Genomic DNA, 23,692 nt, shown 5'->3' with positions numbered 1-23,692 from the left:
ATCCCAGGAGACATTGGGGCTGGCGCACTGCACACATCCCAGGAGACATTGGGGCTGGCGCACTGCACACATCCCAGGAGACATTGGGGCTGGTGCACGCATCCCAGGAGACATTGGGGCTGGCGCACGCATCCTAGGAGACATTGGGGCTGGCGCACTGCACACATCCCAGGAGACATTGGGGCTGGCGCACTGCACACATCCCAGGAGACATTGGGGCTGGTGCACGCATCCCAGGAGACATTGGGGCTGGCGCACGCATCCTAGGAGACATTGGGGCTGGTGCACTGCACACATCCCAGGAGACATTGGGGCTGGTGCACGGAACCACGGAGACATTGGGGCTGGTGCACTGCACGCATCCTAGGAGACATTGGGGCTGGCGCACTGCACACATCCCAGGAGACATTGGGGCTGGCGCACTGCACACATCCCAGGAGACATTGGGGCTGGCGCACTGCACACATCCCAGGAGACATTGGGGCTGGCGCACTGCACACATCCCAGGAGACATTGGGGCTGGCGCACGCATCCCAGGAGACATTGGGGCTGGTGCACTGCACGCATCCCAGGAGACATTGGGGCTGGCGCACGCATCCTAGGAGACATTGGGGCTGGTGCACTGCACACATCCCAGGAGACATTGGGGCTGGTGCACTGCACGCATCCCAGGAGACATTGGGGCTGGTGCACTGCACGCATCCCAGGAGACATTGGGGCTGGTGCACTGCACGCATCCTAGGAGACATTGGGGCTGGTGCACTGCACACATCCCAGGAGACATTGGGGCTGGCGCACTGCACGCATCCCAGGAGACATTGGGGCTGGCGCACTGCACGCATCCCAGGAGACATTGGGGCTGGCGCACTGCACGCATCCTAGGAGACATTGGGGCTGGTGCACTGCACGCATCCCAGGAGACATTGGGGCTGGTGCACTGCACGCATCCCAGGAGACATTGGGGCTGGTGCACGCATCCCAGGAAACATTGGGGCTGGTGCACGCATCCCAGGAGACATTGGGGCTGGTGCACTGCACACATCCCAGGAGACATTGGGGCTGGCGCACTGCACACATCCCAGGAGACATTGGGGCTGGCGCACGCATCCCAGGAGACATTGGGGCTGGTGCACTGCACGCATCCTAGGAGACATTGGGGCTGGTGCACGCATCCCAGGAGACATTGGGGCTGGCGCACGCATCCCAGGAGACATTGGGGCTGGTGCACGCATCCCAGGAGACATTGGGGCTGGCGCACGCATCCCAGGAGACATTGGGGCTGGTGCACGCATCCCAGGAGACATTGGGGCTGGTGCACTGCACGCATCCTAGGAGACATTGGGGCTGGTGCACGCATCCCAGGAGACATTGGGGCTGGTGCACGCATCCCAGGAGACATTGGGGCTGGTGCACGCATCCCAGGAGACATTGGGGCTGGCGCATGCATCCCAGGAGACATTGGGGCTGGGGCACTGCACACATCCTAGGAGACATTGGGGCTGGTGCACTTATCCCAGGAGACATTGGGGCTGGCGCACGCATCCCAGGAGACATTGGGGCTGGCGCACTTATCCCAGGAGACATTGGGGCAGGTGCACTGCACACATCCTAGGAGACATTGGGGCTGGTGCACTGCACGCATCCTAGGAGACATTGGGGCTGGTGCACTGCACACATCCCAGGAGACATTGGGGCTGGCGCATTGCACACATCCCAGGAGACATTGGGGCTGGCGCACGCATCCCAGGAGACATTGGGGCTGGTGCACGCATCCCAGGAGACATTGGGGCTGGTGCACTGCACACATCCCAGGAGACATTGGGGCTGGCGCACTGCACACATCCCAGGAGACATTGGGGCTGGCGCACGCATCCCAGGAGACATTGGGGCTGGTGCACTGCACGCATCCCAGGAGACATTGGGGCTGGTGCACTGCACGCATCCCAGGAGACATTGGGGCTGGTGCACTGCACGCATCCTAGGAGACATTGGGGCTGGTGCACTGCACGCATCCCAGGAGACATTGGGGCTGGTGCACTGCACGCATCCCAGGAGACATTGGGGCTGGTGCACTGCACGCATCCCAGGAGACATTGGGGCTGGTGCACTGCACGCATCCCAGGAGACATTGGGGCTGGTGCACGCATCCCAGGAAACATTGGGGCTGGTGCACGCATCCCAGGAGACATTGGGGCTGGTGCACTGCACACATCCCAGGAGACATTGGGGCTGGCGCACTGCACACATCCCAGGAGACATTGGGGCTGGCGCACGCATCCCAGGAGACATTGGGGCTGGTGCACTGCACGCATCCTAGGAGACATTGGGGCTGGTGCACGCATCCCAGGAGACATTGGGGCTGGCGCACGCATCCCAGGAGACATTGGGGCTGGTGCACGCATCCCAGGAGACATTGGGGCTGGCGCACGCATCCCAGGAGACATTGGGGCTGGCGCACGCATCCCAGGAGACATTGGGGCTGGTGCACTGCACGCATCCTAGGAGACATTGGGGCTGGTGCACGCATCCCAGGAGACATTGGGGCTGGTGCACGCATCCCAGGAGACATTGGGGCTGGCGCATGCATCCCAGGAGACATTGGGGCTGGTGCACTGCACACATCCTAGGAGACATTGGGGCTGGTGCACTTATCCCAGGAGACATTGGGGCTGGCGCACGCATCCCAGGAGACATTGGGGCTGGCGCACTTATCCCAGGAGACATTGGGGCAGGTGCACTGCACACATCCTAGGAGACATTGGGGCTGGTGCACTGCACGCATCCTAGGAGACATTGGGGCTGGTGCACTGCACACATCCCAGGAGACATTGGGGCTGGCGCACTGCACACATCCCAGGAGACATTGGGGCTGGCGCACGCATCCCAGGAGACATTGGGGCTGGTGCACGCATCCCAGGAGACATTGGGGCTGGTGCACTGCACACATCCCAGGAGACATTGGGGCTGGCGCACTGCACACATCCCAGGAGACATTGGGGCTGGCGCACGCATCCCAGGAGACATTGGGGCTGGTGCACTGCACGCATCCTAGGAGACATTGGGGCTGGTGCACGCATCCCAGGAGACATTGGGGCTGGTGCACTGCACGCATCCTAGGAGACATTGGGGCTGGTGCACGCATCCCAGGAGACATTGGGGCTGGTGCACGCATCCCAGGAGACATTGGGGCTGGTGCACGCATCCCAGGAGACATTGGGGCTGGTGCACTGCACACATCCTAGGAGACATTGGGGCTGGTGCACTTATCCCAGGAGACATTGGGGCTGGCGCACGCATCCCAGGAGACATTGGGGCTGGCGCACTTATCCCAGGAGACATTGGGGCTGGTGCACTGCACACATCCTAGGAGACATTGGGGCTGGTGCACGCATCCCAGGAGACATTGGGGCTGGCGCACTTATCCCAGGAGACATTGGGGCTGGTGCACTGCACACATCCTAGGAGACATTGGGGCTGGTGCACGCATCCCAGGAGACATTGGGGCTGGCGCACGCATTCCAGGAGACATTGGGGCTGGCGCACTTATCCCAGGAGACATTGGGGCTGGTGCACTGCACACATCCTAGGAGACATTGGGGCTGGTGCACGCATCCCAGGAGACATTGGGGCTGGCGCACTTATCCCAGGAGACATTGGGGCTGGTGCACTGCACACATCCTAGGAGACATTGGGGCTGGTGTACGCATCCCAGGAGACATTGGGGCTGGTGTACTTATCCCAGGAGACATTGGGGCTGGTGTACTTATCCCAGGAGACATTGGGGCTGGCACACGCATCCCAGGAGACATTGGGGCTGGCGCACGCATCCCAGGAGACATTGGGGCTGGTGCACTGCACACATCCTAGGAGACATTGGGGCTGGTGCACGCATCCCAGGAGACATTGGGGCTGGTGCACGCATCCCAGGAGACATTGGGGCTGGCGCACTTATCCCAGGAGACATTGGGGCTGGTGCACTGCACACATCCTAGGAGACATTGGGGCTGGTGCACGCATCCCAGGAGACATTGGGGCTGGTGTACTTATCCCAGGAGACATTGGGGCTGATGCACTCATCCCAGGAGACATTGGCACTGGTGCACACATCCCAGGAGACAGTGGCTGATGCACTTATCCCAGTAGACATTGGGGCTGGCGCACGAATTACAGGAGTCATTGGGTCTGGTACACTCATCACAGGAGACATTGGGACTGGTGCATATTTCACAGGAGACAAGGGGGCTCCTGCTGTTGTATTCATCTGTGGGACAGGAGAGCCTCACGCACTAGCTCAGTCCGCAGAGTTCAACCAGACTCTGGCACTGGCCAGCATCAGGACGTAATCATATATTGTATGCGCCATAGTGAATGATGCATGCGCGCAGTGCAAGAAGAAATTAAAGCGCTGACAGAAGAGACTGTAAGATCGAACCCTGCTGCAGAGGTGGATCTAGATTTTCTGGCACCAGGATTGTGATTGCAGTTTGGCACTACCCCATGCGAGTAGTCATGACCGCTCATTCATATGTGGTTTGCATACTTACAGTCACATGCCGAAGAGCTGCTCCTCCTAATTCTCTCAATGTTCAGTGGAAAACTACAGCTCATGCTTCACCGAGAGAAGTATGAAAATCGCAAATGAGTGAAGTGGCCATGCGATGATTACTGGAATCAGCAAGCAGAGCTGAATCCTGACAGTGAGGATATTACACACTGTTAGGATTGGACATAGCACTAGAAGTCCCAGAGAGGGGTCATTTAACATTTCTACCTTTGGAACCCAGAGACGGGTCGAATAACCTGAAGGATTTTATCTAACATCCTATAATTTTTTGAGGATGAATTCAGCTCTACTCCCCCCAGCAGATTCCTCAGACAGTGGCCACATTTACAAATGAAAGGATGCTAATTGGAGCCATCAGAGTCGTCAGTTCTGACTAAGGGTCATTTGACCCTCTTTCGGGACTTCAGGGGGGAGCTTGAAATTTCTGGGACTTCTAGTGCTAGCCTTGCTCAATTCACTGTCAGGCATGTCTAGTTGACAGATGTCCACATAGATCTAAATGCATATCTGTGGTTTTGTGAAATCCCACTCTCACTGCCGTGCCCTGAGAATCCTTACAGTGTGCAGGGCGCATGCTTTGAAGATTCAGAAGTCTGCAGTCAGACAGACTTTCATTACAAACTTAGACAACCTATTTAATGCTCCTAATGTAAATAAAAATAGAGTAACCTTTAACTTGTCAGACAGCACAACACTTTATTAACATACTGTAGACATGTATCATGTAATCTTAGTTATGAGTTGGTACATGAGTACAGGATCAGAACCAATAAGAGCACCAGAATACATCACTAGAACAAACAGCAATACAGAATTACATTACATCATTAGAACCTCCATCAGTACAGAAATACATCACCAGAAGTACAGAAATACAGTAGATCACCAGAATCCCTATCAGTACAGAAACATCTAGAGAACCATCATCAGTACAGAAACACATCATCAGAAGTACAGAAATACATCACCAGAACCACCAGCAGTACAAAATAAATCAGTAGAACGCCCATCAGTACAGAATCACATCATCACAACCCTCATTAGTACATAAGTACATCACCAGAACCACTAGCAGTAGAGGAATACATAACCATCAGTACTCAAATACATCTTGTGAACCACCATCAGTACCTGAATACATCAGAAGACCAACAACAGTCCATGATACATTAATTGTAATGTCAGGTCAGACCCATATGCATTTGTAACACATGAACCTAGAACTCCCAGTATGTCCTTAACAATAGTAAGGAGATGCTGGGAGTTGTTGTTATCCATACTGTGTCCGCATCTAACCCACCCTCTCAATGTTTTCTCATATGCCTACCTCCCTCTCTTCCCTACTGTGTCCGCACCCATCCTTTCTTCACTTAAACTGTGTCTTAAAATTTCACCCCTCCTATTATAATAAAATAAATCTTCTGAGTTTTCAGCTCCACTGGAGCACTTTGGTTGCGCCTCCGCAGCACCAACGAGTGACATCAGCAGTGTAATCAGATGACCTGATCGCGATACTGGTGATGCCCTGACCCAGAAGTGCCAGCTGTCACAGCTGCAATTATACTTGTGTCTGAAAGATGCTAGTACAGTTAATTGGTGGAAACTGGCGTGAAGCACCTCGGAACCACATATTTCTCCTGCTATTATGAGCAGCCTGAGACACCTAAACATGCTAAACCATGGCCTGACGCATCTTCAGAATTGTCTCATATTGAGCACGTCTGGTACATCATTGGTCAGCAATTTGCAAAAGGAGCTGCCAGCAGCAGATCTTGATGATTTGCATGCTCAAGTGAATTTAGCATGGCAGGACATTTCTGAAATCCATTAATAATCTCATTGATAGCAGTCAAGGTGTGTAAATGTGTGTATTTCTGTATATGGCACACATTCAATGCTTAATAAACCAAGAAATTTTGAAAGTTTTGCTTCTATGGTTTCATAATTTGCATGTCTATTGATCCTGTGATTTACATAGTTTCATAACGTTTTCTTCTTGGAGTTGCAATTTCATTGTTGAGGAGTATATTTACAACAGAGGTGGGATTCATTGAGCTCTTCCCAGTTTGGCCAAACCAGTTGAAATCACAGCCAGTTTACCAAACCATGAAGATGTAGCCCCATCTGGTTCTCTTTTATATTCAGTGAGGAGACAGACGTGCTTCTGAAAGCTGTCTCCTCGCTAAATGCTTGGAATGAGGAAGGCCGGACAGGGTAACTTAGGAGGAAAGCAGAGCTTGGAGTCATCAAAGCAACAAGGCAGAAGAGATGACAATTCACAGCATGTCACATTCTTGTTCTGATAGATCTGTACACCTCCCCTGCTCTGCTCCATGTTGGTTGTGGCATTACAGTGATTGGCTGGCCGCACAGTGTCATCAGGTCTATATCTGACCTGACACCACCATGCTCGTCACAGTCTACTCCGGAATCAGGTAGTGTAGGGAGAGCTACTGCTGAGATAGGAACAGATTTGCTTGTTTGTGTCAGGAACACCGCACTGAACTTGCTCACTGAGCCAGTGCGCGTGTCCTGAGTAAAGCGAACTGTGCTCAAAGATACCTGTGGAGCGGGCAGCAGGCGAGTAGGTGCGTACTTCAGAACAGCAGGACCTAAAGCACGTGACTGCTGGGGGCGTGGCCTAAGCTCCAGAGACCTAGGAGCTGCAAGAGAACTCCTAGCAGGGTAACTGCAAAACAAAGTTACCAAGGGGCATAGACAGGGAGGATAGTCAGGATGTAGCCAATGAGTCATACACAGAGATAGCTGCAAGGTACAAGAGGGGCGAGCAGAGAGTAGTCAGGTCACAGGCAATGAGTCATACACAGAGAGGATAGCGCAGTACCGAATCAACAGGCAAACTCACAACGGGGAACAGAACCGGGTCAGAACCATATAAACAAGCTATAACAATGAACAGGCACACGGAGGTCACCACACTCGGCCAAAGGCAAAAGTATAACTGACAGGGGTTGGAGCTTCCCAGGGGTTTAAGAAGCTCTCCCAGAACCAGAAAGAGGCCACAGTCATTAACCCCAGGTGTGCAGGTCAAAACCTGCACTGAGCTCCAGACATTAACCCCTGACGTGCAGCTCAAAAACCTGCACTGGGATCATGACAGTTTGTTAGTGTAGGTATACTACAATCAGGGCCGCACCTATAATGAGGCGATTTGCACCAGCTGCTCAAGCGGCAGGCAGCATGGGGCGGCATTATGCGCTCTTCTACCCGCAGCACCTACAATTTAGCCTCTGCACGCTAATGCTGCGGTCATGCAAGAGGCTGTAATTGATGTAATTGCAGGGCCCCCTGATCATGTGACCCATGACTCCTCCCTTCCTGTGACCTCATCACAGATCCTGTGCGCATCATTCCTTGGTTTATGCTGGACTGCTGTCTGTCATCGTGAGTGAGCTACTTGTGTGTGTGAGCTGTGATACATGCGTATGTGAGCTGTGTGTGAGCTGTGTGTGTGTGTTGTGTGATACATGTGTGTGTGTGATACATGTGAGCTGAGTGTGTGAGCGTGAGCTGTGATACGTGTGTGTAAGTTACTTGTGTGAGCGTGAGCTGTGTGAGCTACTTGTGTGTGAGCTGTGATTCAGAGTGTGTGATACGTGTGAGCTGTGTGTGTGATTTGTGTGAGCTGTGTGTGTGTGTGTGATACATGTGAGCTGGGTGTGTGATACGTGTGAGCTGAGTGTGTGATTTGTGTGAGCTGTGTGTGATACGTGTGAGCTGGGTGTGTGATATGTGTGTGATTCGTGTGAGCTGTGTGTGTGTGTGATACGTGTGAGCTGTGTATGTGTGATACGTGTGAGCTGGGTGTGTGATATGTGTGAGCTGTGTGTGTGATACATGTGAGCTGTGTATGTGTGATACATGTGAGCTGGGTGTGTGATCTGGGTGTGTGATACGTGTGAGCTGTGTGTGTGATACGTGCGAGCTGTGTGTGCAATACGTGTGAGCTGTGTGTGCGATACGTGTGAGCTGTGTGTGAGCGTGAGCTGTGTGATACGTGTGTGTAAGTTACTTGTGTGAGCATGAGCTGTGTGAGCTACTTGTGTGTGAGCTGTGATACAGAGTGTGTGATACGTGTGAGCTGTGTGTGAGATACATGTGAGCCAGGTGTGTGATACGTGTGAGCTGTGTGTGATACGTGTGAGCTGTGTGTGTGTGATACGTGTGAGCTGGGTGTGTGAGACGTGTGAGCTGGGTGTGTGATACGCGTGAGCTGTGTGTGATACGTGTGAGCTGGGTGTGTGTGATATGTGTGTGTGCAATACTTGTGAGCTGTGTGTGTGCAATACGTGTGAGCTGTGTGTGTGTGCAATACGTGTGAGCTGTGTGTGATACGTGTGAGCTGTATGTGTGTGATACGTGTGAGCTGTGTGTGTATGCGATACGTGTGAGCTGTGTGTGATACGTGTGAGCTGTGTGTGATACGTGTGAGCTGTGTGTGTATGTGATACGTGTAAGCTGTGTGTGTGTGTGATACGTGTGAGCTGTGTGTGAGCTACTTGTGTGAGCTGTGTGATACGTGTGTGTGTGAGCTAAAGCAAAAGTTGGCACAACCTGCCAGTGTTCTACGATTTGGGTGAGGACATTCATTGTATGTGGGCTGGTGAATTTTTTTTGTGTCAGGGCTGCTTTTTGGTCTCAGCCCAGCCTGTTTAAGGAGCAGAGCCGCGTGTGTACGAGGTGTACAGAGCGGAGCCGTGTGTGTGCGAGGTGTAAGGAGCAGAGCCACGTGTGTACGAGGTGTACGGAGCAGAGCCGTGCGTGTGTACGAGGTGTTCGGAGCGGAGCCGTGCGTGTGTACGAAGTGTACGGAGCGGAGCCGTGCGTGTGTACGAGGTGTACGGGGCGGAGCCGAGTGTATGTACGTGGTGTACGAGGTGCACGGAGCGGAGCCGTGTGTGTGTACGATGTGCACGGAGCAGAGCCGCACGTGTACGAGGTGCACGGAGTGGAGCAGCACGTGTACGGAGCAGAGATGTGTACGGAGCTGAGCAGCGCGTGTGCGAGGTGTAAGGAGCAGAGCCGCACGTGTACAAGGTGTACGGAGCAGAGTCGCACATGTGTGAGGTGTACGGAGCCGCGTGTGTGCGAGGTGTACGGAGCGGAACTGCAAGTGTACAAGGTGTATGGAGCAAAGCCACATGTGTACAAGGTTTACGGAGTGGAGCCATTTGTGTACAAGGTTTACAGAGCGTGGCCACTTGTGTACAAGGTGTATGGAGCAGAGCTGCATGTGTACGAGGTTTACGGAGTGGAGCCATGTGTGTACTGAGTGGAGCTGTGTGTGTGCGAGGCATAAAAAGCGGAACCGTGTGTTTATGATGTGTGAAGAGCCGTGTACAAGGTGTATGGTGGGGAGCATTCATACCTCCCAGCAGGACAGTCCCGATTTTGAAAGAGATTCTGTCCCACTGCCCCGGCTGGGAGCTTACTTTTCCCGCGGACACAGGAGTACACGGCGGACCCCCGTGGAGTACTTTAAAATTTGCACGTGACGTTCTACCGGAAGTGATGTGCTAGAAGCTGAATGGAAATTAGGTAATTTCGGGAGGAGATTGTGACGGAACCATGGAGGCACTTCAGGGAATGTTTCAGATCCATCACCGTGTCCTCCTCCAACAGCGCGGACAGCAGGATCGCCTTGGACTCGGGGTTGCCAGCCATGTAAGCGGATCATGATATGTCCTGCATCGGGAGGCTCAAGTGGGCACTACAGTGGGAGCTGGGCTGCTATAGGGCTGCTATAGTATCTTTATAGAATCTTTCTCTCTCTGTTTCTTTATCTCTCTAATCTTTCTTTTTTTTCTCTTTCTTGGTTCTTTCTTTCTCTCTCTGTTTCTTTCCTTCTTTCTTTCCCCTCTTTCTTTCTCTCTCTCTCGTCTTCCTTTCTTTCCACTCCTTTCTCTTTGTTCTTTCTTTCTCTGTTTTTTTCTCTCTCTGTTCTTTCTTTCTTTTCCTCAGTACCAGTCAGTGTGCCCACAGTACCAGTAGAATAAGAGGGGTAGGAAACTAGGTGGCACTGGTCATATTGAGCCTCTCATACTTTTTACTGGTGTATAATCATATGCCCTGCGCACCCCCATAAAGTGGGCCAGCCCCAGACAACAAAGTACAAACAAATCACTATTACTATCAGTCCAAGTGGACAATTAGAAAAGGTTAAGTTATTGATGTCCGTGTGACAAGCAGTGCGTAGGAGCAGAATACACTGAGACCAGAGCAGCGGGGTTTGGGGAGAAGAATTATATAATGGGCCCATTATACTGTATGAAGTAATATATAGTGCCCATTATGCTGTATGAAGTAAAATATGGTGCCCATTATACTGTATGAAGTAATATATGGTGCCCATTATACTGTATGCAGTAATATATGGTGCCCATTATACTGTATGCAGTAATATATGGTGCCCATTATGCTGTATGAAGTAATATATGGTGCCCATTACACTGTAGGAAGTAATATATGGTGCCCATTATACTGTATGAAGTAATATATGGGGCCCATTATACTGTATGGAGCATTATATGGGGCCCATTATACTATACGAAGTAATATATGGGGCCCATTATACTGTATGGAGCATTATATGGGGCCCATTATACTGTACGAAGTAATATATGGGGCACATAATACTGTATGGAGCATTATGTGGGGCTAGGGGATGACTTTCTGTTTGTTGTGGATCTGACAGCTGGGACCCCCATGATCCTGGGAAACAGCTTTGAAGAGCACCATGTAAATGGAGCTGTGGTCAGTCATACGCACTGTGGTGCCATTCACATACATGTGGCTCTTCAAAGAACTCCTTAAAGAGAGTAATGAGGGGACAACAAAGTATAGCAAAAATTCACTGATCGGGGTGAAGAGTGTTATAGTTTGTGGGCTGGTGGGATTTGTGTGGCAGGGCTGCATTTTTGTCCCAGTCTGGCCCTGTGCCAGGCCTACCATTGCCATTAATGACCCTTGTTCTGGATACTTCTGTGTTGTTCTTCTACAGTTGTGGCCAAAAGTATTGACACCCCTGCAATTCTGTCAGATAATACTCAGTTTCTTCCTGAAAATGATTGCAAACACAAATTCTTTGGTATTATTATCTTCATTTAATTTGTCTTAAATGAAAAAAAAAACACAAAAATAATTGTCCTAAAGCCAAATTGGATATAATTCCACACCAAACATAAAAAAGAGGGTGGACAAAAGTATTGGCACTGGGCAAAAAAATCATGTGATGCTTCTCTAATTTGTGTAATTAACAGCACCTGTAATTTACCTGTGGCACCTAACAGGTGTTGGCAATAACTAAATCACACTTGCAGCCAGTTGACATGGATTAACCCCTTCACCCCCAAGGGTGGTTTGCACGTTCATGACCGGGACAATTTTTACAATTCTGACCACTGTACCTTTATGAGGTCATAACTCTGGAACGCTTTCATGGATCCCGGTGATTCTGACATTGTTTTCTCGTGACATATTGTGCTTCATGTTAGTGGTAAAATTTCATTCAAATAACTTGCGTTTATTTGTGAAAAAACGGAAATTTGGCGAAAATTTTGAAAATTTCGCAATTTTCCAACTTTGAATTTTTATGCCCTTAAATCACAGAGATACGGCACACAAAAAACTTGATAACTAACATTTCCCACATGTTTACTTTACATCAGCACAATTTTGGAACCAAAATTTTTTTTTGTTAGGAAGTTATAAGGGTTAAAAGTTGACCAGCGATTTTTCATTTTTACAGCACCATTTTATTTTTAGGACCACATCACATTTGAAGCCTCTTTGAGGGGTCTATATGATAGAAAATACCCAAAAGTGACACCATTCTAAAAACTGCACCCCTTAAGGTGCTCAAAACCACATTCAAGAAGTTTATTAACCCTTTAGGTGCGTCACAGGAATTTTTTTGAATATTTTAAAAAAAATGAACATCTAACTTTTTTTCACAAAAAAAATACTGCAGGTTCAATTTTTTTTATTTTACCAAGGGTAACAGGAGAAATTGGACTGCAAAAGTTATTGTGCAATTTGTCCTGAGTACGCTGATACCTGATTTGTGGGGGGGAACGACTGTTTCGGCGCATGGCAGAGCTCAGAATGGAAGGAGCGCCGTTTGACTTTTTCAATGCAAAATTGGCTGGAATTCAGATCAGACACCATGTCACGTTTGGAGAGTCCCTGATGTACCTAAACAGTGGAAACCCCCTACAAGTGACCCCATTTTGGAAACTAGACTCCCCAAGGAACTTATCTAGATATGTGGTGAGAACTTTGAACCCACAAGGGCTTTACAGAAGTTTATAACGTACAGCAGTACAATTAAAAAATCATATTTTTTCCACAAAAATGATCTTTTCACCCCAATTTTTATTTTCCCAAGGGTAACAGGACCCTAAAAGTTATTGTGCAATTTGTCCTGAGTACGCTGATACCCCACATGTGGGGGTAAACCACTATTTGGGCGCATGGCAGAGCTTGGAAGGGAAGCAGCGCCATTTGACGTTTTTGTCTGCTTTTTGTTCCTTTCTGCAACCTGTATTCTGTCTAGCCAGCAGGCACACTCTGGTCGTGTGATTATCCGTGGCAAGCCAAGTTCGACTCCTATTTTGTCTAATAGCAGACCTGCAGCTGCTAATTTGGACCATCGGAACTTTCTCTGCAACTGATCGGCGCAAGTGTCTCCTATTTTTTGGTTGTTGTGGAGGCGCGCGCCGCACCGGTCTCTAGCGCCAGTGTTTCATTTGGATCGCATTTGAACACGTGACATCAGCGTCACACTAGGTTCTGTTCTTCTCAATCCAGAGAGCGGAGACGCTGAAACTAATGGAGACAAACACTACACAGTTTGAACGCTGCTGAACATATGTTATCGGTGTTATTTCAGGTCCCGCTTCCCTTATTTCACAGAACGGAGCTGCCGTATCTAATGGAACTGCAAGTACAGATCTCATGTGCCACAGCTGCTCATTAATAGCTTGCTATTTCTACTGGAGATACTGAAGGTACTTTTTATATAGGAAATTGTTTGGTAGGAGATATAGCCACCGGCCGGGGCAATCTCCATGTGATTACAATTAATTTGCTTTTTATCTGAAATTATTTATCACAATTTTTTAGTTGGATGACGTTTAGCAACATTTTTTACTTCAAGTGGTGGTACTCACATATTTTTTGACCCTTTTCCTTTAGAGATATAGCGCTATATCCATTTATATTTATTGCTGATTATCCCATATGTTTAACACTGAGGTTTTGTTTTCTAAACGAGTATTTTAGCCCTATATGTATGTTAAATAAATTGTTATAACCTCAGAATACATTCTGATTTTTTATTGAAGTGATTAATTGTTTTATTTGGATTTTTACTAGTTGAATCTCCAATAGTATGTTTGGAGATTATTTTTAATTCCAAGTATTTTGGTTTTTTATGGAACTATTTACTTCCTTGGTATATTGTGTGTATTGCTACCTAATAGTTTTTCATCTCAACTAATTCCTTATTAAGGTGAGGTGTTTTGTGTGTGCAAATTTATTATTTTTACATATTTCTTAATGATTATATTGACAAAATAGTGGTCTTTTGTTTAATTCTGCAGCACCATTTACTCTGAGCGCCACTGTAGATTTCTTTTGAAGTTTATAACATACAGCCGTACAATTAAAAAATCATTTTTTCCACAAAAATGACCTTTTCACCCTCAATTCTTATTTTTCCAAGGGTAACAGGACCCTAAAAGTTATTGTGCAATTTGTCCTGAGTACGCTGATACCCTACATGTGGGGGTAAACCACTATTTGGGAGCATGGCAGAGCTTGGAAGGGAAGCAGCGCCATTTGACGTTTTTGGCTGGAATTGAGATCGGACACCATGTCGCGATTGGAAAACCCCTGATGTACCAAAACAGTGGAAACCCCCCCACAAATGACACCATTTTGGAAACTAGACCCCCTAAGGAACTCATCTAGATGTGTGGTGAGAACTTTGAACCCCCAAGGGCTTCACAGAAGTTTATAACATAAAGCCGTACAATTAAAAAATAATATTTTTTCCACAAAAATGATCTTTTCACCCTCAATTCTTATTTTTCCAAGGGTAACAGCACCCTAAAAGTTATTGTGCAATTTGTCCTGAGTACGCTGATACCCCACATGTGGGGGTAAACCACTATTTGGGCGCATGGCAGAGCTCGGAAGGGAAGCAGCGCCATTTGACGTTTTTGGCTGGAATTGAGATCGGACACCATGTCGCGATTGGAAAACCCCTGATGTACCTAAACAGTGGAAACCCCCCACAAATGACACCATTTTGTAAACTAGACCCCCCAAGGAACTTATCTAGATGTGTGGTGAGCACTTTGAACCCCCCAGTGCTTCACGGAAGTTTATAACGCCCGGGTGTGAAAATAAAAAATTCGTATTTTTTCCACAAACATGATCTTTTAGTCACCATTTTTTTATTTTTCCAAGGGTAACAGGAGAAATTGGACCCCAAAAGTTGTTGTCCAATTTGTCCTGAGTATGCTGATATCCCATATGTGGGAGAAAACTACTGTATGGGCACACGTCGGGGCTCGGAAGGGAAGTAGTGACGTTTTGGAATGCAGACATTGATGGAATGGTCTGCGGGTGTCATGTTGCCTTTGGAGAGCCCCTAATGTACCTAAACAGTGGAAACCCCCCACAAATGACCCCATTTTGAAAACTAGACCCCCTAAGGAACTTATCTAGATGTGAGGTGAGCACTTTGAACCCCCAAGGGCTTCACAGAAGTTTATAATGCCAGGGCATGAAAATAAAAAAATCGTATTTTTTCCACAAACATGATCAATTAGTCCCCAATTTTTTTATTTTCCCAAGGGTAACAGGAGAAATTGAACCCCAAAAGTTGTTGTCCAATTTGTCCTGAGTATGCTGATACCCCATATGTGGGAGAAAACTACTGTATGGGCACACGTCGGGGCTCGGAAGGGAAGTAGTGACGTTTTGGAATGCAGACATTGATGGAATGGTCTGCGGGTGTCATGTTGCCTTTCGAGAGCCCCTAATGTACCTAAACAGTGGAAACCCCCCACAAATGACCCCATTTTGAAAACTAGACCCCCCACGGAACTTATCTAGATGTGTGGTGAGCACTTTGAACCCCCAAGTGCTTCACATAAGTTTATAACGCCGGGTGTGACAATAAAAAAAATCATTTTTTTCCACAAAAATGATATTTTTGCCCCCAATTTATTTTCCTAAGGGTAACAGGAGAAATTGGACCCCAAAAATTGTTTTGCAATTTGTCCTGAGTAGGCTGATACCCTACATGTGGGGGTAAAACACTGTTTGGGTGCATGGCAGAGCTTGGAAGGGAAGGAGCACCATTTGACTTTTTCAACTCAGAATTGGCTGGAATTGAGATAGAATCATAGAATCATAGAATCGTAGAGTTGGAAGGGACCTCCTGGGCCATCTGGTCCAACCCCCTGCTCAAAGCAGGATTCGCTAAATCATCCCAGTCAGATGTCTGTCCAGCCTCTGTTTGAAGACTTCCATTGAAGGAGAACTCACCACTTCTCGTGGCAGCCTGTTCCACTCATTGATCACTCTAACTGTCAAAAAGTTTTTTCTAATATCTAATCTGTGTCTCCTCCCATTCAGTTTCATCCCATTGCTTCTAGTCTTTCCTTGTGCAAATGAGAATAAAGTTGATCCTTCTACAATGTGACAGCCCTTTAGATATTTGTAGACAGCTATTAAGTCTCCTCTCAGTCTTCTCTTTTGCAAACTAAACATTCCCAAATCCTGCAACCTTTCCTCATAAGACAGGGTTTGCAGACCGGTCACCATTCTGGTCACTCTTTTCTGAACTTGCTCCAGTTTGTTGATGTCTTTTTTAAAATGTGGTGCCCAAAACTGGACACAATATTCCAGATGAGGTCTGACCAAAGAGGAGTAGAGGGAAATAATGACTTCACGTGATCTAGACTGTATGCTTCTGTTAATACATCCTAGAATTGCATTTGCCTTTTTTGCTGCTGCATCACACTGTTGACTCATATTCAGTCTGTGATCTATTAGTATACCCAAGTCTTTTTCACATGTGCTGTCACTTAGCCCTATTCCTCCCATTCTATATATGCTTTTTTCATTTTTATTGCCCAGATGTAGTACTTTGCATTTCTCCCTGTTAAAAACCATTCTGTTAGTTGCTGCCCACTTCTCCAGTTTATTTAAATCTTTTTGAATCCTCTCTCTCGCTTCTCTAGTATTAGCTATCCCTCCTAGCTTTGTGTCATCAGCAAATTTAATCAGTTTACCCTCAATTCCTTCATCTAAATCGTTGATAAAGATGTTGAACAATACAGGGCCCAGGACAGAGCCCTGTGGTACCCCACTTAAGACATTCTTCCAACTCGATGTGCAGCCATTTACGACCACTCTTTGGGTCCGATCACTAAGCCAGTTATGAATCCACCTAACAGTTGCCTTGTCCATTCCATACTTAGTCATTTTTTCAATAAGGATTGCATGAGAGACTTTGTCAAATGCTTTGCTGAAGTCAAGATATACTATATCTACAGCATTTCCTTGATCCACCCAATCAGTGATACCGTCATAGAAGGAAATTAAGTTAGTCTGACATGACTTATTAGTTACAAACCCATGCTGACTCTGTTTAATCACTTTATTCTTATCCAGGTACTGACATACATGTTGTTTAATAATTTGTTCAAAGATCTTTCCTGGTATAGAAGTCAGACTCACCGGCCTATAGTTGCCTGGGTCCACCTTCTTCCCCTTTTTGAAGATAGGAACAACATTTGCTCTTCTCCAGTCTTCTGGCACTTCTCCTGTTCTCCAAGAATTTTCAAAGATTATGGAGAGGGGTTCAAAAATTTCTTCTGCTATCTCCTTCAGTACTCTGGGGTGTAATTCATCTGGACCTGGAGACTTGAATTCATTTAGATTAGCTAAGTGTTTCCTCACTATCTTTCTGTTTATAGATATCCTGGATTCTTCTATTCCCTTAATAGGACAGTGAAGAACAGTTGATGTTACATTTCCTTTCTGAGAGAAAACAGATGCAAAATAGGAATTTAAAAGTTCAGCCTTCTCAACATCCTGTCTTACCATTTCATCATTTTCATCCTGTAAAAATCCTATAGCATCTTTGACTTTTCTTTTACTTTTGACATATCCCCAAAATCCTTTATTATTGCTTTTGACATCTCTTGCAAGCCTCAATTCATTTTCAGCTTTAGATAATCTGATTTGTGCCCTGCAGGTTCTGCAGACAGCATTATATTCTTCTTTAGATCTGCCTCCCTCTTTCCATTTTATAAACATTTCTTTCTTCCTTTTTAGCATGTGCTTAAGTTCTGTGTTCATCCATCCTGGTTTCCTTAAATGCTTCCTATTCTTCCCTCTTTTCGGAATTGTTAACAACTGTGCTTTGAGAAATTCATTTTTCAAGATTTCCCATCCTTCCTGGACATTTTTGTCTTTAAGGATATCCAGCCATTGGATCCCTCCAATTCTCTTTCTGAATCCCTTAAAATCTGCCTTTCTGAAATCTAACCTTGACGTCTGAGTCTTCACAGGTCTTCCTCCTCTAGTTATCCAAAATTCTAAAATAGCATGGTCGCTACCTCCTAGGGTCCCAGCCACTTTTACCTCCTCAACCATTTCCTCCCTGTTTAAGACGCAATGTTGCATTTGGAGAGCCCCTGATGTGCCCAAACAGTGGAAACCCCCAATTCTAACTCCAACCCGAACCCCAACACACCCCTAACCCTAATCTCAGCCCTAACCCTAGCCCTAACCCTACCCCTACCCCTAATGGAAATAAATACATTTTTTTTATTTTATTATTTTTCCCTAACTAAGGGGGTGATAACGGGGGGTTTGATTTACTATTTATGGCAGTTTTTATGTTTGGCAGCTGTCGCACGCTAAAAGACGCTTTTTATTGTAAAAATAGTTTTTGCATCACCACATATTGAGCTATAATTTTTCCGTATTTTGACCCACCGAGTCATGTGAGGTCTTATTTTTTGCGGGACGAGTTGACGTTTTTATTGGTACCATTTTCGGGCACGTGACATTTTTTGATCGCTTTTTATTCCGATTTTTGGGACGCAGAATGAACAAAAACCAGCGTTTCATGAATTTCTTTTGGGGGAGTGCGTTTACACCGTTCCGCGTGTGGTAAAATTGATAAAGCGGTTTTATTCTTCGGGTCAGTACGGTTACAGCAATACCTCATTTAGGTTTTTTTTATGTTTTGTCGGTTTTATGCAATGAAAACTATTTTATGTAAAAATAATTATTTTTGCATCGCTTTATTCTGCGAGCTATAACTTTTTTATTTTTTTGCTGATGATGCTGTGTGGCAGCTTGTTTTTTGCGGAACAAGATGACGTTTTCAGCGGTACCATGGATATTTATATGCGTCTTTTTGATCGTGCGTTATTACACTTTTTGTTTGGCAGTATGATAATAAATCATTATTTTTTGCTTCGTTTTTTATTTTTTAAGGGGTTCGCTAAAGGGGTTAACTAATGGGACAGTTTTATAGGGCGGGTCGTTACGGACGCAGGGATACCTAATATGTGTACTTTTATTGTTTTTTTTTTTTTATTTCCAAAAAATGGATTTATTTGGGGGAATATATATTTTTTTTTCTAATTTATTTGGCGATTTTTAAAAAATTATTTTAACACTTTTTTTATTTTTTTTTTAACTTTATTAAATAGTCCCAGGTGGGACATCACTGTCCTGTGACAGGTCGCTGATCTGTCACATCACAGATCACTGTGACAGATCAGCAATCTGTCACAGGCATTGAAGACTTCCTCTTGCCTGCGCTTTGCAGGCACTGAGGAAGCCAGCTTCCTGCAGGCCCCCGTCACCATCTTGGATTCGGGGGCCTGCAGGAAAGGAGCCCCCCGCAGCAGCGCTGCACATTGCGCTGCCGTGGGGGGCTCAGGGAAGCACGGAGGGAGCCCCCTCCCTGCCGATGCTTCCCTTTAACCCCCGGTACACCGCGATCGTGTTTGATCGCGGTGTGCAAGGGGTTAACGTGTCGGGGGCGGTCCGTGACCGCCCCTGACACATTGTGCCGGGTGTCAGCTGTGATAATCAGCTGACACCTGGCCGCGATCAGCGGCGCTCACCACGTGGGCGCCGCTGATCGCGGTAGACGTACTATCCCGTCCATGGGCATAGGGGCCCGGGTCCCATGGACGGGATAGTACGTCGGATGTCAGAAAGGGGTTAAAGTTGACTCAACCTCTGTCCTCTGTCCTTGTGTGTACCACATTGAGCATGGAGAAAAGAAAGAAGACCAAAGAACTGTCTGAGGACTTGAGAAACAAAATTGTGAGGAAGCATGAGCAATCTCAAGGCTACAAGTCCATCTCCAAAGACCTGAATGTTCCTGTGTCTACCGTGCGCAGTGTCATCAAGAAGTTTAAAGCCCATGGCACTGTGGCTAACCTCCCTAGATGTGGACGGAAAAGAAAAATTGACAAGAGATTTCAATGCAAGATTGTGCGGATGTTGGATAAAGAACCTCGACTAACATCCAAACAAGTTCAAGCTGCCCTGCAGTCCGAGGGTACAACAGTGTCAACCTGTACTATCCGTCGGCGTATGAATGAAAAGGGACTGTATGGTAGGAAACCTAGGAAGACCCCACTTCTTACCCCGAGACATAAAAAAAAACAGGCTGGGGTTTGCCAAAACTTACCTGAAAAAGCATAAAACGTTTTGGAAGAATGTTCTTTGGTCAGATGAGACAAAAGTAGAGCTTTTTGGGCAAAGGCATCAACATAGAGTTTACAGGAGAAAAAAAGAGGCATTCAAAGAAAAGAACACGGTCCCTACAGTCAAACATGGCGGAGGTTCCCTGATGTTTTGGGGTTGCTTTGCTGCCTCTGGCACTGGACTGCTTGACCGTGTGCATGGCATTATGAAGTCTGAAGACTACCAACAAATTTTGCAGCATAATGTAGGGCCCAGTGTGAGAAAGCTGGGTCTCCCTCAGAGGTCATGGGTCTTCCAGCAGGACAATGACCCAAAACACACTTCAAAAAGCACTAGAAAATGGTTTGAGAGAAAGCACTGGAGACTTCTAAGGTGGCCAGCAATGAGTCCAGACCTGAATCCCATAGAACACCTGTGGAGAGATCTAAAAATGGCAGTTTGGAGAAGGCACCCTTCAAATATCAGGGACTTGGAGCAGTTTGCCAAAGAAGAATGGTCTAAAATTCCAGCAGAGCATTGCAATACTTTTGTCTGGCCCACTTTTGGAGTTTTGTGTGAAATGATCAATGTTTTGCTTTTTGCTTCATTCTCTTTGGGTTTTTTCATTTAAGACAAATTAAATGAAGATAATAATACCAAAGAATTTGTGTTTGCAATCATTTTCAGGAAGAAACTGAGTATTATCTGACAGAATTGCAGGGGTGTCAATACTTTTGGCCACAACTGTATGTGCGTGTGATGCCGCTGACATCCTTGTGTTTGGACACCTTTTTTTTCTATTTATCTAAATCAAAATGTCTACTACTGTACTCAGTTTTACAGGATAGATATGAGAATTTACTTTGTGTGTGTGTGTGTGGGGGGGCATCATTTTTCTGTTCGCCTCAGGCAGCAGAGAGGCTAGGTTCACCCCTGACTACAATATATTATACACATATCCATCTCAGCTAACAGTCCTTCTGAGGACTAATCCAGCTGCATAGATATCAGTTCTAGGCAGGCAGGCAGGCAGTGTATATGGCAGACTGCAGTGCATATAGCAAGAGGGTCCATTCCAGTTCTGTCTGCTGCTTTTACAGATATTTTTAGACATAGCCCCAGGTATCAGGGGCCAGGAATATTTTTTGGGGATCTTAATCTTCATTATTCACTTAAAAAGCAATCCAGAAAACACCGTTTTTCTACTTCATTTGCTTGTTGGCACTGTAGAATACAGGAAACAGCAAAAGAGCAAAAAGGTTTACCCGTCCAGGCCTCCAGACAAATGCAGTGGACCCATATAATTAAGATGGCAACACAGGTGCAAGAATACCGATGAAACAACTGCTCACAGCCTACCAATACATGGAGGGGCGGTTGCCTGGTATGTTAATGCACAATAAAAAAACTTGTATGCGGTGCTGTTCACACTATGGCCATGCACAGCATCCAGGCCAGCCTAGTGACACTCTTCTATTAGCTCAGACGGGCTGCCCAGCGCTATCAAAATGCATGCCATGTGAACAGACACCGCAGTTTACAAGACCAAATGGGCCCAACTGCACCCTGAATAAAAAGTGCAAAAAACACATTAAAAAATGTGGAGCATTAGCTGATATTTTGGCCAAAATACGTGAGCTCGTAACCTGCGCCAAAGGTCTCCACGTTTACGGGTACCTAACATTAAAATCCTAGCACTGTAGAATACAGCCAGATCATTTCCATATTACAGTGATAAAAATCCATCTATTTAAAACTGTTGTTTGTCCATCACACTGATCACATATAAGTGCGCTCAAAATTCTGCCATTTCATGCCTCCATTTAAATTTTGTTGCTGTGTATTAGCGAAGTTATTGAGACCAGTTTGCTGTTAAAAATAGTTACCTACAGGCCAGCTATTTAAAACTGTAGTTTGTCTGTCACACGGATCACATACAGCTCTGGAAAAAATTAAGAGACCACTGCAGTTTTATAAAAATCAGCTTCTCTACATGTATAACAGCCTTTCCATTCCAGTATCAGTTGAATCCCAACCAGAGTACACCTTATTCTACTTAGTGTGCTTCTGATTAGGTGATCATCTCAACCAAATCTTTTTTATTTAAAGTATAAAAAAAACCCTGCTGTGGTGTTCACAATCCTCTTGGAATAGGACAAGCTGGATGGAAAAACAAGTGCTAGTAATATCCCAAAAGTAATAGGAATGAAAAAATAACTTTTAACCATGCCAAAGGAGTTGAAAAAAAAAAGTCTTGAATGAGGAAAAGAAGGGCTCAATTCTGGCTTTACTAGCAGAGGGATACTGTGAGCGTCATGTTGCCTCCATCTTTAAAATGTTTAAGATGGCAGTCCAATACAGCAAGGTCAAGCAGCAGATATTGGGGACAACAAAGCTACAGACCGGCAGAGGGCGAAAACAACTCTCCACTGACTGGGATGACCGTCAACTTATTCGAATGTCACTCAGCAACTGCAGGATGACATCAAGTTACCTACAAATGGAATGGCAAATGGCAGCTGGGGTGAAGTGCATGGCAAGAACAGTTCGTAACAGGCTTCAAGAGGCAGGGCTCAAGTCATGTAAAGGTAGAAAACAGCCTTTCATCAATGAGAAGTAAAGGAGAGCCAGGCTGAAGTTTGCCAAAGACCATTAAGATTGGACCATAGAGGACTGGAGTACTGTAATCTTCTCTGATAAGTCTAATTTTCAGAGAACCCCTGGTTGTCTAATGGTTAGACGGAGACCTGGAGAGGCATACGAACCACAGTGTTTTGCACCATCTGTGAATTTTAGTGGAGGATCGGTGATGGTCTGGGGATGCTTCAGCAAGGCTGGAATTAGGCAGGTTAATCTTTGTGAAGGACGTATGAATCAAGCCACATACAAGGATATCCTGGAAACACATTGCTCAGGCAATGTTCCCCAACTCTGAGGACTGTTTTTTCCAGCAGGACAATGCGCCATGCCACACAGCTAGGTCAATCAATGTGTGGATGAAGGACCACCACATCAAATCCCTGTCATGGCTAGCCCAATCTCTAGACCTGAACCACATTGAAAACCTCTGGAATGTAGTCAAGAGGAAGATGGATAGTCACAAGCCATCAAAGAACTGCTTAAATTTTTGTACCAGGAGTGGCATAAGGTCACCCAAAAGCAGTGTGAAAGACTGGTGGAAAGCGAGCCAAGACACATGAAAGCTGTGATTAAAAATCATGGTTAATCCACAAAATATTGATTTCTGAACTCTTCCTAAGTTAAAACATTAGTATTGTTGTTTCTAAATGATTACTGTCACGATCCAGGTTGGATCTGACAGATTAAATGCACAAAGTAACCTTTTTTTTTTCCTTTGGCTGTGTGTCA

The sequence above is a fragment of the Dendrobates tinctorius genome, unplaced genomic scaffold, assembly GCF_039654945.1.
Source record: "Dendrobates tinctorius isolate UK_male_01 unplaced genomic scaffold, ASM3965494v1 ptg000097l, whole genome shotgun sequence".
NCBI classification, from domain to species: Eukaryota; Metazoa; Chordata; class Amphibia; order Anura; family Dendrobatidae; genus Dendrobates; species Dendrobates tinctorius.
This window is presented reverse-complemented; position numbering follows the sequence as displayed.